This window comes from Bos javanicus, chromosome 25 (assembly GCF_032452875.1).
Source record: "Bos javanicus breed banteng chromosome 25, ARS-OSU_banteng_1.0, whole genome shotgun sequence".
Taxonomy (NCBI): domain Eukaryota; kingdom Metazoa; phylum Chordata; class Mammalia; order Artiodactyla; family Bovidae; genus Bos; species Bos javanicus.
In genome coordinates this window covers 18655008-18676238 of record NC_083892.1, presented here as the reverse complement: position 1 = coordinate 18676238, position 21231 = coordinate 18655008, and the positions used below count along the sequence as shown (strand labels likewise).

Below are 21231 nucleotides of genomic sequence, written 5' to 3'. Positions count from 1 at the left end.
CTGATCTGATCTGATCTGATCTGATTGGTGTTTTTCTTTCTGACTTACTTCACTCTGTATAATAGGCTCCAGTTTCATCCACCTCATTAGAACTGATTCAAATGCATTCTTTTTAATAGCTGAGTAATATTCCATTGTGTATATGTACCACAGCTTTCTTATCAATTCGTCTGCCAATGGACATCTAGGTTGCTTCCGTGTCCTGGCTATTGTAAATAGTGCTGCGATGAACATTGGGGTACACATGTCTCTTTCAATTCTGGTTTCCTCAGTGTGTATGCCCAGCAGTGGGATTGCTGGGTCGTATGGCAGTTCTATTTCCAGTTTTTAAAGGAATCTCCACACTGTTCTCCATAGCGGCTGTACTAGTTTGCACTCCCACCAACAGTGTAAGAGGGTTCCCTTTTCTCTGCACCCTCTCCAACATTTATTGTTTGTAGACTTTTGGATAGCAGCCATTCTGATCGGCATGAGATTGTACCTCACTGTGGTTTTGATTTGCACTTCTCTGATAATGAGTGATGTTGAGCATCTTTTCATGTGTTTGTTAGCCATCTGTATGTCTTCTTTGGAGAAATGTATGTTTATTTCTTTAGCCCATTTTTTGATTGGGTCGTTTATTTTTCTGGAATTGAGCTGCCAGAGCTGCTTGTATATTTTTGAGATTAATTCTTGGTCAGTTGCTTTGTTTGCTATTATTTTCTACCATTCTGAAGGCTATCTTTCCACTTTGCTTATAGGTTCCTTCATTGTACAAAAGCTTTTAAGTTTAATTAGGTCCCATTTGTTTATTTTTGCTTTTATTTCCATTACTCTGGGGGGTGGATCATAGAGGATCCTGCTGTGGTTTATGTCAGAGAGTGTTTTGCCTATGTTTTCCTCTAGGAGTTTTATAGTTTCTGGTCTTAAATTTAGATCTTTAATCCAAAGATCAGCAATTTAAAATAATTGTGTGTATACACACACACACACACACACAGATATATATATATATATATATATACATATACACATATACACACACACACATATTTATGGCTATTCATAAACCTATATTGCACATATACATATATTTATATATACACACACAATAGTTTTTTAATACCCAGAGATAAATGAAAACAAATAAACAAAGATCCAAAATCTATGGGAGGCAGCAAAAGCAGCTGTAAGAGCGAAGTTTATAGTGATGCAAGCTTACCTCAGGAAACAAGAATAATATCAAACAACCTAATCTTATACCTAAAGGAATGAATTAGAAAAAGAACAAACAAACCCCAAAGTTAGTGGAAGGAAAGAGATAATAAAGATCAGAGCAGGTGTTTCCCTGATGGGTCAATGGTTAAGAATCTGCCTGCCAATGTAGGGGACACAGGTCTGATCCCTGCTCTGAGGAGATCCCACATGCAGTGTAGCAACTAAGCCCACGTGCCACAACTGCTGAGTCAGCACTGTAGAGCCTGTGAGCCACAACTGCTGAGTCAGCACTCTAGAGCCTGTGAGTCACAACTACTGAGCCCATGAGCTGCAACTACAGAAGCCCATGGCCTAGAGCCCACACTCTGCAACAAGAGAAGCCACCACCGAGAAGCCTGCACACAGCAACTAGAGAGCCCATGCACAGTGATTAGAGAGTAGTCCCTGCTTCCCACACCTAGAGAATGCCCATGGGCAGCAACAAAGACCCAGCATGGCCAAAAATAAATAAATAAATCTGAAAAAAAAAGAGAGCAGAAATTAAAAAAAAATAGAAAAGTCAATGAAACCAACAGATTTTTTTTTAAAGAAAAACAAAATTGATAAATCTTTAGCCAGACTCATGAAGAGAAAAAGAGAAGGCCCAAATCAATAAAATCAGAAATTAAAAAGGAAAAGTTACAGTCAACAGCACAGAAATACAAAAGATCGTAAGTGATTACTAGGAATGACTATATGCCAATAAAATGGACAACAGGAAAAAAATGGAGAAAATCCTAGAAATGTATAATATGCCAAGACTGAACCAGAAAAAAAAAATAGAAAATATGAACAGTCCAATTACCAGTAATAAAATTGAATCATAATTTAAAAATTCTCAATAAACAAAAGTCTAGGACCAGAGGGCTTCACAGGCGAATTCTACCAAACATTTAGAGAAGAGTTAACACCTATCTTTCTCAAGCTATTCCAAAAAATTCTGGAGGAAGGAACAGTTCCTAACTCACTCTATGAGGCCCCTAGCATCACCTTGATCCAAAACCAAACAAAGACATAACAACAACAACAAAAACTACAGGCCTATATCACTGATGGACATAGATGCAAAAATCCTCAACAAATTATTAGCAAACAAAATCCAATGATACACTAGAAGGGTAATACACCATGATCAAATGGGATTTATCAATATCTGCAAATCAATGTGATCAGATCAGATCAGATCAGTCGCTCAGTCGTGTCCGACTCTTTGCGACCCCATGAATCACAGCATGCCAGGCCTCCCTGTCCATCACCAACTCCCGGAGTTCACTCAGACTCACGTCCATGGAGTCAGTGATGCCATCCAGCCATCTCATCCTCTGTTGTCCCCTTCTCCTCATGCTCCCAATCCCTCCCAGCATCAGAGTCTTTTCCAATGAGTCAACTCTTCTCATGAGGTGGCCAAAGTACTGGAGTTTCAGCTTTAGCATCATTCCTTCCAAAGAAATCCCAGGGCTGATCTCCTTCAGAATGGACTGGTTGGATCTCCTTGCAGTCCAAGGGACTCTCAAGAGTCTTCTCCAACACCACAATTCTAAAGCATCAATTCTTCGGTGCTCAGCTTTCTTCACAGTTCAACTCTCACATCCATACATGACCACAGGAAAAACCATAGCCTTGACTAGATGAACCTTTGTTGGCAAAGTAATGTCTCTGCTTTTCAATATGCTATCTAGGTTGGTCATAACTTTTCTTCCAAGGAGTAAGCGTCTTTTAATTTCACGGCTGCAGTCACCATCTGTAGTGATTTTGGAGCCCCCCAAAATAAAGTCTGACACTGTTTGCACTGTTTCTCCATCTATTTCCCATGAAGTGATGGGACTGGATGCCATGATCTTCGTTTTCTGAATGTTGAGCTTTAAGCCAACTTTTTCACTCTCCATTTTCACTTTCATCAAGAGGCTTTTGAGTTCCTCTTCACTTTCTGCCATAAGGGTGGTGTCATCTGCATATCTGAGGTGATTGATATTTCTCCCGGCAATCTTGATTCCAGCTTGTGTTTCTTCCAGTCCAGCGTTTCTCAGGATGTACTCTGCATAGAAGTTAAATAAGCAGGGTGACAATATACAGCCTTGACGAACTCCTTTTCCTATTTGGAACCAGTCTGTTGTTCCATGTCCAGTTCTAACTGTTGCTTCCTGACTTGCATACAAATTTCTCAAGAGGCAGATCAGGTGGTCTGGTATTCCCATCTCTTTCAGAATTTTCCACAGTTGATTGTGATCCACACAGTCAAAGGCTTTGGCATAGTCAATAAAGCAGAAATAGATGTTTTTCTGGAATTCTCTTGCTTTTTCCATGATCCAGCGGATGTTGGCAATTTGATCTCTGGTTCCTCTGCCTTTTCTAAAACCAGCTTGAACATCAGGAAGTTCATGGTTCACATATTGCTGAAGCCTACTCTACATTAAAAAATTGAAAAATTAAAAACCAAAGGATCATCTCAATAGATGCAGAAAAACCTTTTGACAAAATTCAACATCCACTTATGATAAAAGCTTCCCAGAAAGTGGGCACAGAGGAGATATCCCTCAAAATAACAAACACCGTATATGACAAAATAACATATTCAATGGTGAAAAGCTGAAAGCATTGCCTCTAAGATGAGGAACAAGTCAAGGATGCCCATTCTCTCAACATAGTTTTGGCAGTCCTAGCCATAGCAATCAGAGAAGAAAAATAAAAGGAACCCAAATTTTAAAGGAAGAAGTAAAATTGTCACTATCTGCAGATGGCATGATACCATACATAAAAAATTCTAAAGATCCCACCAGAAAACTACTAGAGCTTATCAATAAATTCAGTAGAGTTGCAGGATACAAAATTAATATATAGAAACCTGCTGCATTTGTCTCTACTAACAACAAACTATCAGACAGAGAAATCAACTAAATAATTCTATTCATCATTATGTCAAAAAAATAAAATATCTCAAAATAAACCTACTAAGGAGGTAGACTTCCCTGGTGGCTCAGACGGTTAAGTGTCTGTCTACAATGTGCGATCCCTGGGTCGGGAAGATCCCCTGGAGAAGGAAATGGCAATCCACTCCAGTACTATTGCCTGGAAAATCCCATGGGCAGAGGACTGGTAGGCTACAGTCCATGGGGTAGCAACTGAGCAACTTTACTTTCAAGGAGGTAGAAGATATCTTGGACTGGAAGAATACTGTTAAAATTATCATACTACTTAAGGCAATCTACAAATACAATGCAATCCCTGTCAAAATACTGATGGCATTGTTCACAGAACTAGGACAAATATTTAAAAATGTGTATAGAAACACAAAAGACTCTGAATAGCCAAAACATCTTCAGAAAGAACAGAGCTGGAGGTAACACATTCCCTGACTTCAGACTATACTACAAAGTTATGCTTATCATAACAGTATCATACATCACTTATGAAGATAAACTTAAACTAGATTAAAGAACTAAAGGAAAGACTGAAAGCCATAATACCCGTAGAAAACACAGATAGAACACTCTGACATAAATTGTGACAATTTTTCTTGACTTGTCTTCTAAGACAAAGGAGACAAAAGCAAAACTAAAATGGGGCCTAATTAAACTTAAAAGCTTTCTTACAGCAAATGAAACCACTGACAAAATGAAAAAACAACCTACTGAGTAGGAGAAAATATTTGTAAATAATATGACTGATAGGTTAATATCCAAAAATATATAGAGAGTTCATACAATTAAATATCAATAAAAACAACCTGATTAAAAAATGGGCAGAAGACCCAAAGAGACATTTTTCTGAAGAAGACATACACGTGGCCACTGTCACATGAAAAGACATTCAGCATCAGTAATCATCAGTAATCCCTGGTAGCTCACATGGTACAGAATTTGCCTGCAATGCAGGAGATGCAGGATCGATCCTTGGGTCAGGAAGATCCCTTGGAGAAGGAATGGGTACCCACTCTAGTATTTTTGCCTAGAGAACTCCATGGACAGATGAGCTTGGCAGTCTACAGTCCACAGGGTTGCAAAGAGTCAGACGTGACTGAGTGACTAACACTTAGCCTAATCATCAGAAATATGCAAATCAAAACCATAATGAGATATTACTTCACACCTGTCAGACAGCTATCATCAAAAAGAACATAAATAATAAATATTGGGGAGGACATAGAAGAAAGGGAACAGTTGGTGGGAATCTAACCTGGTGTAGCCACTATGGAAAACCTACGGAGGTTCCTTGAAAGCTAAAAATGGAACTACCATCAGTTCAGTTCAGTTACACAGTTGTGTCCGACTCTTTGCAACCCCATGGACTGCAGCATGCCAGGCTTCCCTGTCCTTCACCATCTCCTGGAGCTTGCTCAAACTCATGTCCATTGAGTCAGTGATGCCATCCAGTCATCTCATCCTCTGTTGTCCCAGTCTCCACCTCCCTTCAATCTTTCCCAGCCTTGGGGTCTTTTCCAATGAGTCAGTTCTTCATATCAGGTGGCCAAAGTATTGGAGTTTCAGCTTCAGTATCAGTCCTTCCAATGAATATTCAGGACTGATTTCCTGAATCAGTCCAAGGGACTCTCAAGAGTCTTCTCCAACACCACAGTTCAAAAGCATCAATTTTTCAATACTCAGCTCTCTTTATAGTCCAACTCTCACATCCATACATGACTACTAGAAAAATCATAGCTTTGACTAGACGAACTTTTTTCAGCATAGTAACGTTTCTGCTTTTTAATATGCTGTCTAGGTTGGTCATAGCTTTTCTTCCAAGGATCAAGTGTCTTTTAATTTCATGGTTGCAGTCACCATCTGCAGTGATTTTGGAGCCCAACAAAATAAAATCTGTCATGGTTTCCATTGTTTCCCCACCTATTTGCAAGAAGTGATGAAACTGGATGCCATATTAGTTTTCTGAATGTTGATTTTTTTTTTTTTTTTGAATGTTGACTTTTAAGGCAAATTTTTCACTCTTCTCTTTAACTTCATCAAGAGGCTCTTTAGTTCCTCTTTGCTTTCTGCCATAAGGGTGGTGTCATCTGCATATCTGAGGTTATTGACATTTCTCCCAGCAATCTTGATTCCAGCTTGTGCTTCATCCAGCCTGGCATTTCTCATGATGTACTCTGCGTATAAGTTAAATAAACAGGGTGACAATATACAGCCTCGATGTACTCTTTTCCCAATTAGGAACCAGTCTGTTCTATGTCTGGTTCTAACTGTTGCTTCTTGACCTGCATACCAGTTTCTCAGGAGGCAGGTAAGGTGGTCTGGTATTCCCATCTCTTGAAGAACTTTCCACAGTTTGTTGTGATCCACACAGTTGAAGGCTTTGGCATAGTCAGTAAAGCAGAGAAGTAGATGTTTTTCTGGAACTCCCTTGTTTTTTGCTTTTTCAATGATCCAGTGTTGGCAATCTGATCTCTGGTTCTTCTGCCTTTTCTAAATCCAGCTTAAACATCTGGAAGTTCACAGTTTGCATACTGTTTAAGCCTGGCTTGGAGAATTTTGAGCATTACTTTGCTAGTGTGTGAGATGAGTGCAACTGTGCGGTAGTTTGAACATTCTTTGGCATTGCTTTTCTTTGGGATTGGAATGAAAACTGACCTTTTCCAGTCCTGTGGCCACTGCTGAGTTTTTCAAATTTGCTGGCATATTGAGTGCAGCACTTTCTCAGCATCATCTTTTAGGATTTGAAATAGCTCAACTGGAATTCCATAACCTCCACTACCTTTGTTCATAGTGATGTTTCCTAAGGCCCACTTGACTTCACACTCCAGGATGTCTGGCTCTAGGTGAGTGATCACACCATCGTGGTTATCTGGGTCATGAAGATCTTTTCTGTACAGTTCTTCTGTGTATTCTTGCCTTATGACCCGGCAATTCTACTTCTGGGTATGTATCTGGGAAAAACAGTAGTTCAAAAAGATAAGTGCACCCAATGTTCATTACATCATTATTTAAAAGATAAGATAGGGAAGTAACCTAAGTGTCTATCAACAGATGAATGGATAAAGAAGATGAAATATATATACACAATGTAATACTACTCAGCCATAAAAAGAATGAAATTCTGCCATTTGCAACAACATAAATGGACCTGGAGGGTATTGTACTTAGTGAGATAAATCAGACAGAAAAAGAGAAATACTCTGTGTTATCACTTATATATGGAATCTGAAAAATAAAAGAAATGAATAAATTAAACAAAACAGACTCATAGATACAGAGAATGAACTACTGGTTACAAGTGGGGAGGTAGTGGGGCAACAGAGAGGTAGGGGATTAAAAGCACAAACTACGAAGTATAAAATCAGTAAGCTACCAGGATGTATTATATAGCACAGGGGTTAGAGTCAATATTTTATAACTATTTTAAACAGAGTACAATCTATAATAACTTTGAATCACTATGTTGAACATCTGAAATTAATATTATAAATCAACAATACCTCAGTTTAAACAATGATTTAAAAAAGAAATTCAAAGAAGATAGGAAAAGAAAGCTCACTACTGGAGGACTGTGATTAGTCAGATTTAGGAGAATGAATACTGTATTCGCCTTTAAAATGAATTAGCAGGCTGGGAAGATGAGGATTTGGCAAGTGAGTAGCAAGACCAGGCAGTGGTACACGTCATTATGAGTCCAGGACTTTATTCAAACAGGTCATCTGTTGAGAAATATGCTGCTCATTGCCCTTTGAGAACAAGACCCATTTCCAACCCAAGGTGGAGGGGTAATAATACATGGAGATTCCATACTTTAGGTTGGTCCTAAGCTTATGAGGATTTGGGCAGCTAAAGAAAGCAGATGGGAGCTGGAAGGAGCTGTGTTATCTAGAAATTCTGAGGGAATTCAAGGAATTCACCTGAGAATGTCTGAATGGCTCTACCTCCTACTTATCCTGACACTGATGACCTTTCTTAAGCAATGAGGAATAAACCATGGCTTAACCATTTTTTTAAAAATTTTATTTTCAAACTTTACAATATTGTATTGGTTTTGCCAAATATCGAAATGAATCTGCCATAGGTATACATGTGTTCCCCATCCTGAACCCTCCTCCCTCCCCATGCCATCCCTCTGGGTCATCCCAGTGCACCAGCCCCAAGCCTCCAGTATCGTGCATCGAACCTGGACTGGTGACTCGTTTCATATATGATATTATACGTATTTCAATGCCATTCTCCCAAATCATCCCACCCTCTCCCTCTCCCAGAGTCCAAAAGACTGTTCTATACATCAATGTCTCTTTTGCTGTCTCGTATACAGGGTTATTGTTACCATCTTTCTAAATTCCATATATATGCGTTAGTATACTGTATTGGTGTTTTTCTTTCTGGCTTACTTCACTCTGTATAATAGGCTCCAGTTTCATCCACCTCATTAGAACTGATTCAAATGTATTCTTTTTTAATGGCTGAGTGATACCCCATTGTGTATATGTACCATAGCTTTCTTATCCATTCATCCTGATGGACATCTAGGTTGCTTCCGTGTCCTGGCTATTATAAACAGTGCTGCGATGAACATTGGGGTACACATGTCTCTTTCAATTCTGGTTTCCTCAGTGTGTATGCCCAGCAGTGGGATTGCTGGATCATAAGGCAGTTCTATTTCCAGTTTTTTAAGGAATCTCCACACTGTTCTCCATAGTGGCTGTACTAGTTTGCATTCCCACCAACAGTGTAAGAGGGTTCCCTTTTCTCCACATCCTCTCCAGCATGTATTGCTTGTAGACTTTTGGATCGCAGCCATTCTGACTGGCGTGAAATGGTACCTCATAGTGGTTTTGATTTGCATTTCTCTGATAATGAGTGATGTTGAGCATCTTTTCATGTGTTTGTTAGCCATCTGTATGTCTTCTTTGGAGAAATGTCTATTTAGTTCTTTGGCCCATTTTTTGATTGGGTCATTTATTTTTCTGGAATTGAGCTCTAGGAGTTGCTTGTATATTTTTGAGATTAGTTGTTTGTCAGTTGCTACATTTGCTATTATTTTCTGAAATCACTACTTCACCCAAATTCAAACGTTAAAAGGGCTAAAGTTATATCCATTATACCTGATATTCATTTTGACATGGACTATGTTGTGCTATGCTTAGTCGCTCAGTTGTGTCCGCCTCTTTATGACCCCATGCACTGTACCCGCCAGGTTCCTCTGTCCATGGGGATTCTCCAGGCAAGAATAATACTGGAGTGGGTTGCCATGCCCTCCTCCTGGGGATCTTCCCAACCCAGGGATAGAACCCAGGTCTCCCACATCACAGGAGGATTCTTTACCAGCTGAGCTACCAGGGAAGCCCAACATCCGTTACGCCTCACAGGAAAAAACACTTAAAAGGAATTCATACAAATTAAGAGAGATCATCATTCATTATGGCTAATCATAATGAAAACTCATAGAATTGATGATGTTTTTCCTGGTAAAGAAACAGGTTTCTGAGTTTCTGGCTATCCCTAAAACTCCATGGTTTCATACAAAAATACATGAGTCAGTTCCTGTGAGGAGCAGAGTCTGCAACAAACTTCTATTCACAACTGCTTCACTTTCCTGTCATTAACAGATTAAACTTCCTTGACCGCACAATACCAAAAGAGGAAGGTGAAGGCGATCTGGCATATTAAAACAGCAGCAACCTTCTCCAAAGTCTGGCTTTCATTTCTTTTTTTCTACTACTCTAAGAACCACAGCTTCATACTTTAACTGATCATTCTATTTATATCTGATACACAAGCCTTGCCATTACAATACTTGAGATAACAAGCAGAACTAACAACTCGTATTTAATAGGACCATTTTCAAAACACTTTAACGTTTAAGTGTTTTGAAAACTAATCCTGGTACTTCCCTGGTGATACAGTGTTTGAGAATCTGCCTCCCAATGCAGGGGAAGCTGGTTTGATCCCTGGTCAAGGAACTAAAATCCCACATGCCTAGAGGCAACTGCTGAGCCCTTGTGCTCTAGAGCCTGTACTCTACAAAAGAGGCTCACAGGCTGCAAAAAACCCTAATCCTAAAAGGGAAATAAGTGATGTTTCCCTTTCCAACACTAGATGACCCAGAAAACTCAAGTCCAAAAGATTTCCACAGACAGTCTAAGCTGTATTACGTACTATTAACAAGTGGGTGTTACAAAGCTTGTGATTCTAGAAACAAAATCAGCCACGTAAGTTAAAAAAAAAAATTTTTAAGCTATTTTCCTTTTGGTTTATATTTCTATTCCTAGGAAGCAACGTATTTAGGAAAAGTACCTTTTCCCTAAGAGCTTTTCTCCTTTTGGATTTAATGGCTTGAAACCAACATTTACTCCTCTAATTATCAATTATCTCTCACTATTGATGCAGGGTTAGTGAAGTGAAGTGAAGTCGCTCAGTCGTGTCCGACTCTTTGTGACCCCATAGACTGTAGCCTACCAGGCTCCTCTGTCCATGGGATTTTCCAGGCAATAGTACTGGAGTGGATTGCCATTTCCTTCTCCAGAGGATCTTCCCAACCCAGGGCTCGAACCCGGGTCTCCTGCATGGTAGACAGACGTTTTACTGTCTGAGCCACCAGGGAAGTTCAATGAAAATAATAAAAAACACCTAGAGCACCCGGTATTCCCAGACGGTCTCCCATCCAAGTACTAACCAGGCCCGACCCTGCTTAGCTTCCAAGATCAGACGAGATCAGGCTCGTTCAGGGTGGTATGGCCATTAAATCAGCCCTTATCCTTCTTCACTAGTATCAGGGGTTGATCTGATGCAGCGGGGTTTGCTGGGATTCTCCCATGGGCGATATAAGGAATATTAAGTTGTTTAGAGGACCACAACTGAACTGCAATCACAACTGCCTGTGAAATCAGTTCTTACATTTAGAACTTCTTAAAAGTTTTGTAACTTTTATCCTGAGACTGATAGTTCTTCAAATTCTGCTTTTCACTTCCTTAACCCTCAAATCCCAGAATGAGGAAAGATAAGAGATAGGAAGTATGCCTTGGAGGAACTGTAACTGGAAATTGGGCTCTTTTCTTCAAGTCATACTTCATGTATAAACACAGTGCCTGGATAAAACTTGTTATCAAGCACCTACCATGTGCAGCCTGTACTATTAAGAAAAGGCTGATAAATGTCATTGCTAGTACATTTTGGCCTCAGGACATAGTCAGAACTTTCCCCTAAAGCAAGTGTCCCAAAGATTCGTTGGTGAGGTAATTTTTCATGTATAATAGAATATTTATTTTCTTACTGTGATTCTCTTAATGTGTTTTAATAGCCCACCAAACGCACAACCCAGATAATCATGGTGCTGTGCTCACTCACCTAGAGCCAAACATTCTGGAATGTGAAGTCAAGTGGGCCTTAGAAAGCATCACTACAAACAAAGGTAGTGGAGGTGATGGAATTCCAGTTGAGCTATTATTTCAAATCCTAAAAGATGATCCTGTGAAAGTGCTGCACTCAATATGCCAGCAAATTTGGAAAACTCAGCAGTGGCCACAGGACTAGAAAAAGTCAGTTTTCATTCCAATCCCAAAGAAAGGCAATGCCAAAGAATGCTCAACCTACCACACAATTGCATTCATCTCACACGCTAGTAAAGTAATGCTCAAAATTCTCCAAGCCAGGCTTCAGCAATACGTGAGCTGTGAACTTCCAGATGTTCAAGCTGGTTTTAGAAAAGACAGAGGAACCAGAGATCAGATTGCCAACATCCACTTGATCATCAAAAAAGCAAGAGAGCTCCAGAAAAACATCTACTTCTGCTTTATTGACTACGCCAAAGCCTTTGACTGTGTGGATCACAACAAACCATGGAAAATTCTTCAAGAGATGGGAATACCAGACCACCTGACCTGCCTCTTCAGAAATCTGTATGCAGGTCAGGAAGCAACAATTAGAACAGGACATGGAACAATAGACTGATTCCAAATAGGAAAAGGAGTACATCAAGGCTGTATATTGTCACCCTGTTTATTTAACTTATATGCAGAGTACATCATGAGAAATGCTGGGCTGGATGAAGTACAAGCTGGAATCAAGATTTCTGGGAGAAATATCAATAACCTCAGATATGTAGATGACAGCACCCTTATGGCAGAAAGTGAAGAACTAACGAGCCTCTTGATGAAAGTGAAAGTGGAGAGTAAAAAAGTTGGCTTAAAGCTCAACATTCAGAAAACAAAGATCACGGCATCCAGTCCCATCACTTCATGGCAAATAGATGGGGGAAACATTGGAAACAGTGGCTGATTTTATTGTTTTGGGCTCCAAAATCACTACAAATGGTGACTGCAGCCATGAAATTAAAAGACGTTTACTCCTTGGAAGGGAAGTTATGACCAACCTAGGAGCATATTAAAAAGCAGAGACATTACTTTGCCAACAAAGGTCCATATAGTCAAGGCTATGGTTTTTCTAGTAGTCAGGTATAGATGTGAGAGTTGGACTATAAAGAAAGCTAAGCACCGAAGAATTGATGCTTTTGGACTGTGGTGTTGGAGAAGACTCTTGAGAGTCCCTTGGACTGCAAGAAGATCCAACCTGTCTATCCTAAAGGAAATCAGTCCTGATATTCATTCCCGACTGAAGCTGAAGCTGAAACTCCAATACTTTGGCCATCTGATGCGAAGAACTGACTCATTAGAAAAGACCCTGATGCTGGGAAAGATTGAAGGCAGGAGGAGAAGAGGACAACAGAGGGTGAGATGGTTGGATGGCATCACTGACTCAATGGACATGATTTTGAGTAAACTCCAGGAGTTGGTGATTGACAGGGAGGCCTGGCATGCTGCAGTCCATGGGGTCAACAAAGAGCTGGACATGACTGAGCGACTGAACTGAACTGAACTGAAACCCATGACTTAAAGTGATTTCTATTTTGTAGTTCTACCTTTACACATATTACAGAAATTTTTAACCTGGTGTAAAATATAGGAATATAATAGTAAAAATTATGATGTGGAGGAGTCCCCAAAAAAACTAAGTTTGGGAAATGGAGCTCTATGGCACTCTACTGTGGTGTTTGTTCTGGCTAATCTTTTCACTTAGGATGCCTGTTTTGGCTGGCCATGCCAACTTGCAGACACTAGTTTACTCTGAAGCCTTTTTTGGAGCACCTCTTTCTCTGCTTTTATTACATCCAGTTTCACTGTGCCTTTTTCTTCCTTTCCTCCCTTCTTCTGGAGGGCAGGGACTGCATTTTGCTCACTAAAGGAATAAAAATAATGGTAATAATGGTATCACCAACTCAATGGACATTAATTTGAGCAAACTTTGGGAGATAGTGAAGGACAGAGAAGCCTGGCGTGCTTCACAAAGAATCAGACACAACTTAGTGCCTAAACAATAAAAACACTTACTTTGTAATTACTCTGTGCCAGGCTTTCTAGGTACTTTATATACATATATATTAATTCCCATAGTCATCACTGTTTTATAAGGTAAAACGTTATCCTATTTTATAAAAGAGGATCCTGATGCAAAAAGAGGTTAAGTAACTTGAGTACAGCCATAAGGAAAGGAAGAGGTGGAGCCAGATTCAAAATCAAAGTCTGGAGTCAGAGCACCAACTTTTAATCACTTAATAGACTGCTCAATTTAAGTAAACATGGTTGAATGTTTGCTGATTGCTTTAAAGAACTTAGCCAGTTGTGACAATGGGAACTAAATTTTAGTCCCTTCTTACAAAGAGCAAAAAACCATTCTTTTTGCACCTAGATATGAATTGCAAGTACCCTTTTACAAGGTCTCCACCTTATAAATACGTTATCCACCCCTCCCCTGCTACTGTCCTTCCTCAGTAATGATGTTATGCATCAGCACCTTCAGAGGAGGCCGGGCACTGGGCTGGACTGCTTGAATCTTCTGTTCCCTGTAGCAGCACTGTTCCTGACACTTCAAAGGGAGCTGACGTCACAGAAGAGATATCAGCACTCATTACAATACTACTACCCTGCAGGTCTTACTCTTCCCTCCCAAGAATCCATCCACCCATCCATCTAACATTTATTCAGTGCCATGTGCCAGGTACATGCAGTTCTAGGCATACAGTGATAAACAAGCAGCCACGGTCCCTGACCTACAGTTTATATTCAAGTGGCAGAGGCAGATGATATACAAGAAAAACAATTTTTCTTGGTGATATGTATTCTCAAAGAATGAAACAATAATATGATATAGATGAGAAGAGGTGGTGATTATTTTGGATAGTCAGTGATATTTGAGTTGGGTCTTGAATGGTATCAAGGAACCTATAAATGGTAAGAGTTCAGGGGAAGAAGATGCAGGAAGAAAGAACAGTAGGGACAAAGGCTATGAAGTGGGAACCAATCTGTGTTAACACAATTGAGAGTCTATGGGGGAAGTGAGGCGATAGGTGTATAGAATCCCACACAGGTTGGGAAAGCAGGCCTTGGAAAGCAGTTTGATTTGTAATCTAAGAGCAAAAGAAGACACTGGTAGGTTTTAGGCAAGTAACAGTATACTGGCCTGACCTGATTTACATTTTTTAAAACATGCTGTATTTCAAACAATACCATAAGTATTTGGTGATTCTACCAACCTTACAGATGGTGAAGAGTCTTGCTTGCTGCTGCTGCTGCTAAGTCGCTTCAGTCATGTCCGACTCTGTGCGACCCCATAGACGGCAGCCCACCACGCTCCCCTGTCCCTGGGATTCTCCAGGCAAGAACACTGGAATAGGTTGCCATTTTCTTCTCCAATGCATGAAAGTGAAAACTGAAAGTGGAGTCACTCAGTCGTGTCCAACTCTTAGCAACACCATGGACTGTAGCCCACCAGGCTCCTCCATCCATGGGATTTTCCAGACAAGAGTACTGGAGTGTGGTGGCATTGCCTTCTCCGAGAGTCTTGCCTAATGCTACCTAATTGACAGGAAAGCTGGGATTAAGAGCCAAAAAAGCTAGATGGTTATTTTTCTAGCTGCAACTTTTCCCCTGTTTTCATTTTGGAATCAGTAATGGGGACTTGAGAGAAGCAGTGATCAATTTCCTTTAAAAAAAAAAAAAAAAGCACCACCCACTCACTCTTCCACTTGCTACTGAGAATGAAAATACATGTTAAGTACTTGGCATGTCTAAATCTAGTTTTGCAGGAGGCCTATGGGAAGATTGGGCTTCCCAGGTGGAGCTACTGCTAAAGAACCTGCCTGACAATGCAGGAGACAAAAGAGATGCAGGTTCAATCCCTGGGTTGGGAAGATCCCCTGGAGGAAGGCATGACAACTCACTCCAGTATTCTTGCCTGGAGAATCTGATGGACAGAGGAGCCTGGCAGGCTACAGTTCATGGGGTGGCCAAGAGTTTAACATGACTGAAGCCACTTAGCAAGCATGCATGCATGGGAAAATTTGCTAGGACTAGGGGCTTTATCCACTTCACCATTTTCCCCACCCCTGGAACACTTTCTTTCACCTTTGGAAAGACATCACCACATGAACACTAAGGAGTTAAGAGCAGAGACGAAAATTCCCTTTCCTCAGATGAAATTTATAGAAGAATGACTCTGGTCTCAGGAATGTCAAAATTTCAAATGTTGCACTCCCAGGAGGCTTTGCCATCTACTGAAGAAAAAGTGTTGCAGTACAAACAAGGGACAGAAAGGCAAGGGAAGTTAACTGACTTCCAAACCCCAGGTAGAAGGAGACTCTTTCCATCCATTCAAGATCTGTCCCTATGTATAAAATTTTAAAAGTCATCACCAATGAATATAACGTAGCCAAATTTCTCTCCCAACTACTTTATGATTTGTGGGGGGGGGGGAGGGTGATCGTGAAACTCACCCAGAGAAATCCACTTTTATGTTCACCAAGCACCAACTGTTACCTATCCTGTGTCCTGCTGCCCTCTCTCCTTAGACCTGGGACTCCTCCTTTTTGCCAAATGAAGATTCCAACTCATACAACTGAAATATTCTTTTATTTTTTTTTGCTTAACTGCTGATTCTTATCCTTTGGCTTTCATCGCTTTTAACAGACTGTCTTCTTCACACTAGGCCAATGTCTTCACACTAGGTTCTTCCTACTCTATTGTAATTTTCTGTTTGACCTGCATTTCTTTCTTCACTGTGTTTTGGGAGGGGGAGAGGGAATAAGGTTGGGACCTTGTCTTATCCATTATACTCCATGCCTGGCAGAGTTGGAGCTTAAAATACTTTTGTTAGAAGAAAAAAAAATTACCCACACAGAATAATTACCAGTAATTTTCATTCTCATCCTGAGATATATGCATTGGTATTTGGGCCAGGTTTCATAACAGAAGACCCTAAGGCATTTAAAAATACTAATTAACCCTCACAATGATGTTTTCAAGAGTGGCACTGTGGGTATCAGGATGAAGAACTGAAGATTCAAGTGTTATTTGGGAAAGCAGTCTTATTACTTTCAGGCAACCCACTCCAGTGTTCTTGCCTGGAGAATCCCAGGGACGGGGAGCCTGGTGGGCTGCCATCTATGGGGTCGCACAGAGTTGGACACGACTGAAGCAACTTAGCAGCGGCAGCAGCAGAGCAGTCTACACAGCTATTACCTAACCCTCACTCTTAAGTTTTTTTAAGGCCACTTAGCAGCAATGGCACCCCACTCCAGTACTCTTGTCTGGAAAATCCCATGGACGGAGGAGCCTGGAAGGCTGCAGTCCACGGGGTCGCTGAGGGTCGGACACGACTGAGTGACTTCACTTTCACTTTTCACTTTCATGCATTGGAGAAGGAAATGGCAACCCACTCCAGTGTTCTTGCCTGGAGAATCCCAGGGATGGGAGAGCCTGGTGGGCTTCTGTCTGTGGGGTCGCACAGAGTCAGACACGACTGAAGTGACTTAGCAGCAGCAGCAGCGCAGCAGGGTTTGCTTATAGGACTGAAATGATATACTATGTTTCCATGAAGCTTATAACTGTGAAATTGAATATTTCCTGCCATATCAATAAACAAGGATGTAAAAGCCATCAGCCATTTCAGGCCTTCAAATGTGAATGAGGGCTTCCAAAAAGGGACACAATGCCATGCCCCTCTACTCTCCATGGTGATTGTTGAGGAGCTCTGGGGTGGGGGGAGGAGGGAATAGTGAAGGAAAAAAAAAGCAGGATGCTGGCCTCAGACAGCTGAGATGCATAGGAAGAAATGACTTCAATAATCTCAGATTCTTACATCTTCCCATATGTAGAAGAGTGCTAAATTCCTTTAACTTGGTATCTGGTTTTCCATACTTAACAATAATTGATGTTCAGTCTGCCTGCCTACTTTGTTGCAAACTTGTATATAGCCTGACTCTCTCTTCTGCTTCCTCAGAGAAGTCTCTTGGGGCTATCTGAGATTCTGTCTCCTGGGCTTGGAGTCCTAACATTCCCACCAAGTAAAACACTCTACTTTCAGGTTGTGAATGTATTTGTAGTCGACGGAAACAAACACATAGAAAAATGAGGTTCTGGTACTTTTTTTTCATAAAAACAATCCTTTGGGGGAATAAGGTCCATTGCACGCAAATGATCAGGGTTCAAAACCAGCTCCCAAAATTATAATTTAAAGCTTTAGTCATCTGGAAAACCTGCAGGGAATTGAAGTGTTCTTATAATGTCAAAGCAAACAGATTTTCTTGCCCAGGATAGCAGAATAGAGAATGACTACCTTGATTTCAGGCATTCAAAAAATTTCCACACATGTAAAGAAGAGAGATCTAATACAAACAATGAACTAATTGGAGTTTGAATACTGACCTCACCACATCAGGCAAGATATTAATCTTCCAGAGCCTCAATTTCTTAAAATGGGGTAACAATAGAACCTTCTTCAAAGAGCTGCTGTAAGGATTGTTCATAATTATCCACGTAAATCACTTAGCATTGGGAGTTAACAAAGGCAAAATGTTACCTGAAATAGGAAACAAAGGAGGAACAGTGAGGCCTCTTTTATCTATGCTAAACTTTGTCTGCAGAGGAGGGAAAAGAAATGTGTTGTCTGTTGGTGAATTTATTGCTTTGTGGTAGTAATGGATTTTCCTAAAGCTGTTTCCCTCTGATTATTAATAATCCATGTACAGTAAAGAGCTATTGTTCTTCAGTATGACTAACCAACCCTGCTGGAGGCATTGCTTATCTTCAGACCACAGCACATACTTCTTACTGGAAATACAATGCAGGTGCCAAAATCAAGAGCATGTTCAAGCTTTCCTTCCTATTTCTCTTCCTTTATCTCTTACTCCTTGCTTGCTTACCCTTCAGTGCACTTTTCTCCTAGATCTGTTATCCTTCCCTACTTTCTAATGCATTTCCATATCCTATACAGTATCATCTTATCTAAACTGAATAACTTTCAAGATAAACTATGGGCCTCATCTTATTGCCCCACACATACCCCATGGACTTATTTCCTGACTGGATTCAGTTTTTGGTTACTAGAATCCAAAAAGGGAAGTGTAATGCCACACACTGCTTTGCATATCTCAGGATATGCTTGTGTGGTGTACTTAATCATACTACAGCTATTCTCTGAAACAGCATCTTTTTACAAGAAATTGACAATATGGTGTGTCAGAGTTAAGGGTCATGGAGGAGAGGATAGATTATATACACAAAGGAAGAGAAATTAAGTTAGGCTTTGTAACACAGGAAATCTTTAGAACACAGGGAAAAACCAAAAATATTTATGTCTGGAAGGTTTCTAAACTATCCCAAACAAGATCATATAAGGCACATATACTCATTCTAAATATATCAGCACAGGAGCACACACAAGATTATACTTGTAAGGGGAACTCCAATCAGGCTATAGTAACCATTGAGATGTTCAGCTATTTGCCCCCTGAGGGATAGAAACTCTAAATGGACACCAAGTTTCAGTCTCTCAATTAAAAAGAAATGGAAGTAACTGCTTTCTTGTTACCGTATTTTAAGAGACAAAGATGAGGTCAATCAGAGAAATGAGAACAAATTACCAGAAGTAGGAGGTGTGTGTGGAAGTGTGTCGTATGTGTGGGCACTAGGCATTGAGTTATTTGCTGTTGTGTCTGACTCTTTGCAACCGCCAGGCTCCTCTGTCCTAGGAATTCTCCAGGCAAGAATACTAGAGTGGGTAGCCATTCCCTCCTCCAGGAGATCTTCCTGATCCAGGGACTGAACCCAAGTTTCTTGCATTTCAGACAGATTCCTTACCATCTGAGCCATCAGGGAACTTGGTCAATGCTAAAGATCAATCCCAGTCATTCATTCATAACTTGACTATCCAAGATTTGAACCCTTCAAAGGAACTAGGTAAGTCAGAGAACACGAAACATTTAAGACATTCAAACCCCTTCTTTGTGATAAGTCCTAAGGAATTGGATTAAGAAGCAGACAAAAGGGCTCTGCTTATAGCCTTAGATACACCTGACCCCTGATCCAACCATCTGATATATAGGCCTTACTCCGCACAGGGGGTCTCCGCCTTCATGACAGTTTCCAAGTACCCGCCAACTATTGAATGAACCACTTTCCCCATCTGCAGAGGCACAGGAGCCCTTTACTAGACAAATTTCCTTCAGAGTAGGAGCAATGACTTTACTATCCATGGATAGCCACACTATCCATCTTTAGTGTGCAGAATGATTAGACCTGAGAGCATCTTTAAGTTTCTCCAGTCCAACACTGACCAATAAAATTTTCTTCAATGTTGGGAATATTTTCTATCTTTGCTGTCCAACAGGGTAGCCGCTGGCACTGGAAACCTGAAATATGGTGAGTACATCTGAGGAACTGCATTTTTTATTTTACTTCATTTAAATTGAAATAGTTACATGTAGTTTGTGCGTACAGACAGACAGCAGAGCTCTAAACCAAGAACTGCAAATCAAATGTCCATAGGGGTCAGGCAGGTAGAGGAAGGGAAAAGAATCTCACGGGCTCCAGCTGACTGTTGCTGTGCAGGAAACTCAGGCTGGTGTTGCCAGATTGTCACTTTTTCAAATGAAGCTGAAAATTGAATTTTTTAATTTGGCAAGTAAATTAAAAAAAATAATTTAGATCAATTTATGGGCCAAACCATGTTTTCAGGCATTTTGTTATCTGTAATCTAGGCCAATCTGTAACCCCTTAAGCTCAAAGAACAGGACCATTCTGCTGGTCAGTAGTGACCCAGGACTGAAATCCAAGCCTTCTGATTCTTCTTTTTTTGGTATATGGGATTTTAGTTCTCAAATCAGGGATCGAACCAGCAATCCCTGCAGTGGAAGCATGAAGTCTTAAATGCTGGACGGCCAGAGAAGTCCCTTCTGATTATTCTTCTGATACTCTTTCTAGATTTTATGAAATCAACCATATCTAGTGATGGAGGCAGCAGCAACATCAGGGACAAATGCTCCTTCGTCAGAAGGTGTTGAAATTCATGGTTTATACATTAAGGACACACAGTTCCTATACACTGGGCTCTATGGGCAAAGCTCTGAACGAGGAGCCAACAGGGCACAAAGAAGAAACAATTCACAGGATAGTCAGACCCATAAACAATAAGCAAAGTAAGGTTTGTTACAGTGAACACAGCCCACCTAAGCAGGAGTCCAAAAGCACTGACAGCTGGCAGAGAAAAGGAAGAAAGAGATCTGAGCCAGAACTTCCAGGCTGAGTCTCAGTGATTATGAGGGTGGGTCCCATTATTCAAGAATATTACAGGGCCTCCTTTTATCTTTGAGGCTTTATATGTACAGTCTCCTCTGCTGGCTTTTCCTTCTATGGATATCTAAATGTAAAGAGCCCCAAGGAGTTTAGTGGCCTTCCTCTCCCCTACCCTGCCAAGAGTATGTTTCAATACATAAACATTTAACAGCACAACAGTTAAGCCAAAATTGCCCAATTTCAAAACTTCACCAGCATTCTTAAATTTACTTTTTATTCCTTGATTAACAAAGCAAAATAGGGCTTCCCACAGAGGCCTTCCTCTCTATCTGCACTCTCTTCTTAGGTGATTTAGGAATAAACTGCTACATTTATTATCTCTCTTGAGTTTTCCCTTGATTTTCATATTTAACTTCTCAACATCTTTACCTGGACAGTTAACAAAC

At 40.5% G+C, this 21231-nt stretch overlaps 1 protein-coding gene and 1 pseudogene across 5 annotated transcripts in view; both read right to left on the bottom strand.

The window, feature by feature from the left end:
• The window catches only part of LYRM1 (LYR motif containing 1), a 38985-nt gene that overhangs the window by 15486 nt on the left and 2268 nt on the right, over positions 1-21231 (bottom strand). The window contains exon 1 of one of the 5 annotated variants that reach the window (XM_061401346.1): positions 11754-12147. The exons of the other annotated variants lie outside the window; for them this stretch is intronic. The gene's annotated coding sequence lies outside the window, so the exon portion shown is untranslated. Of the gene's footprint in view, positions 1-11753; positions 12148-21231 lie in introns of those variants that run through there. 5 annotated transcript variants of the gene reach the window in all.
• On the bottom strand, positions 10788-10906 carry LOC133238955 (5S ribosomal RNA; annotated as a pseudogene).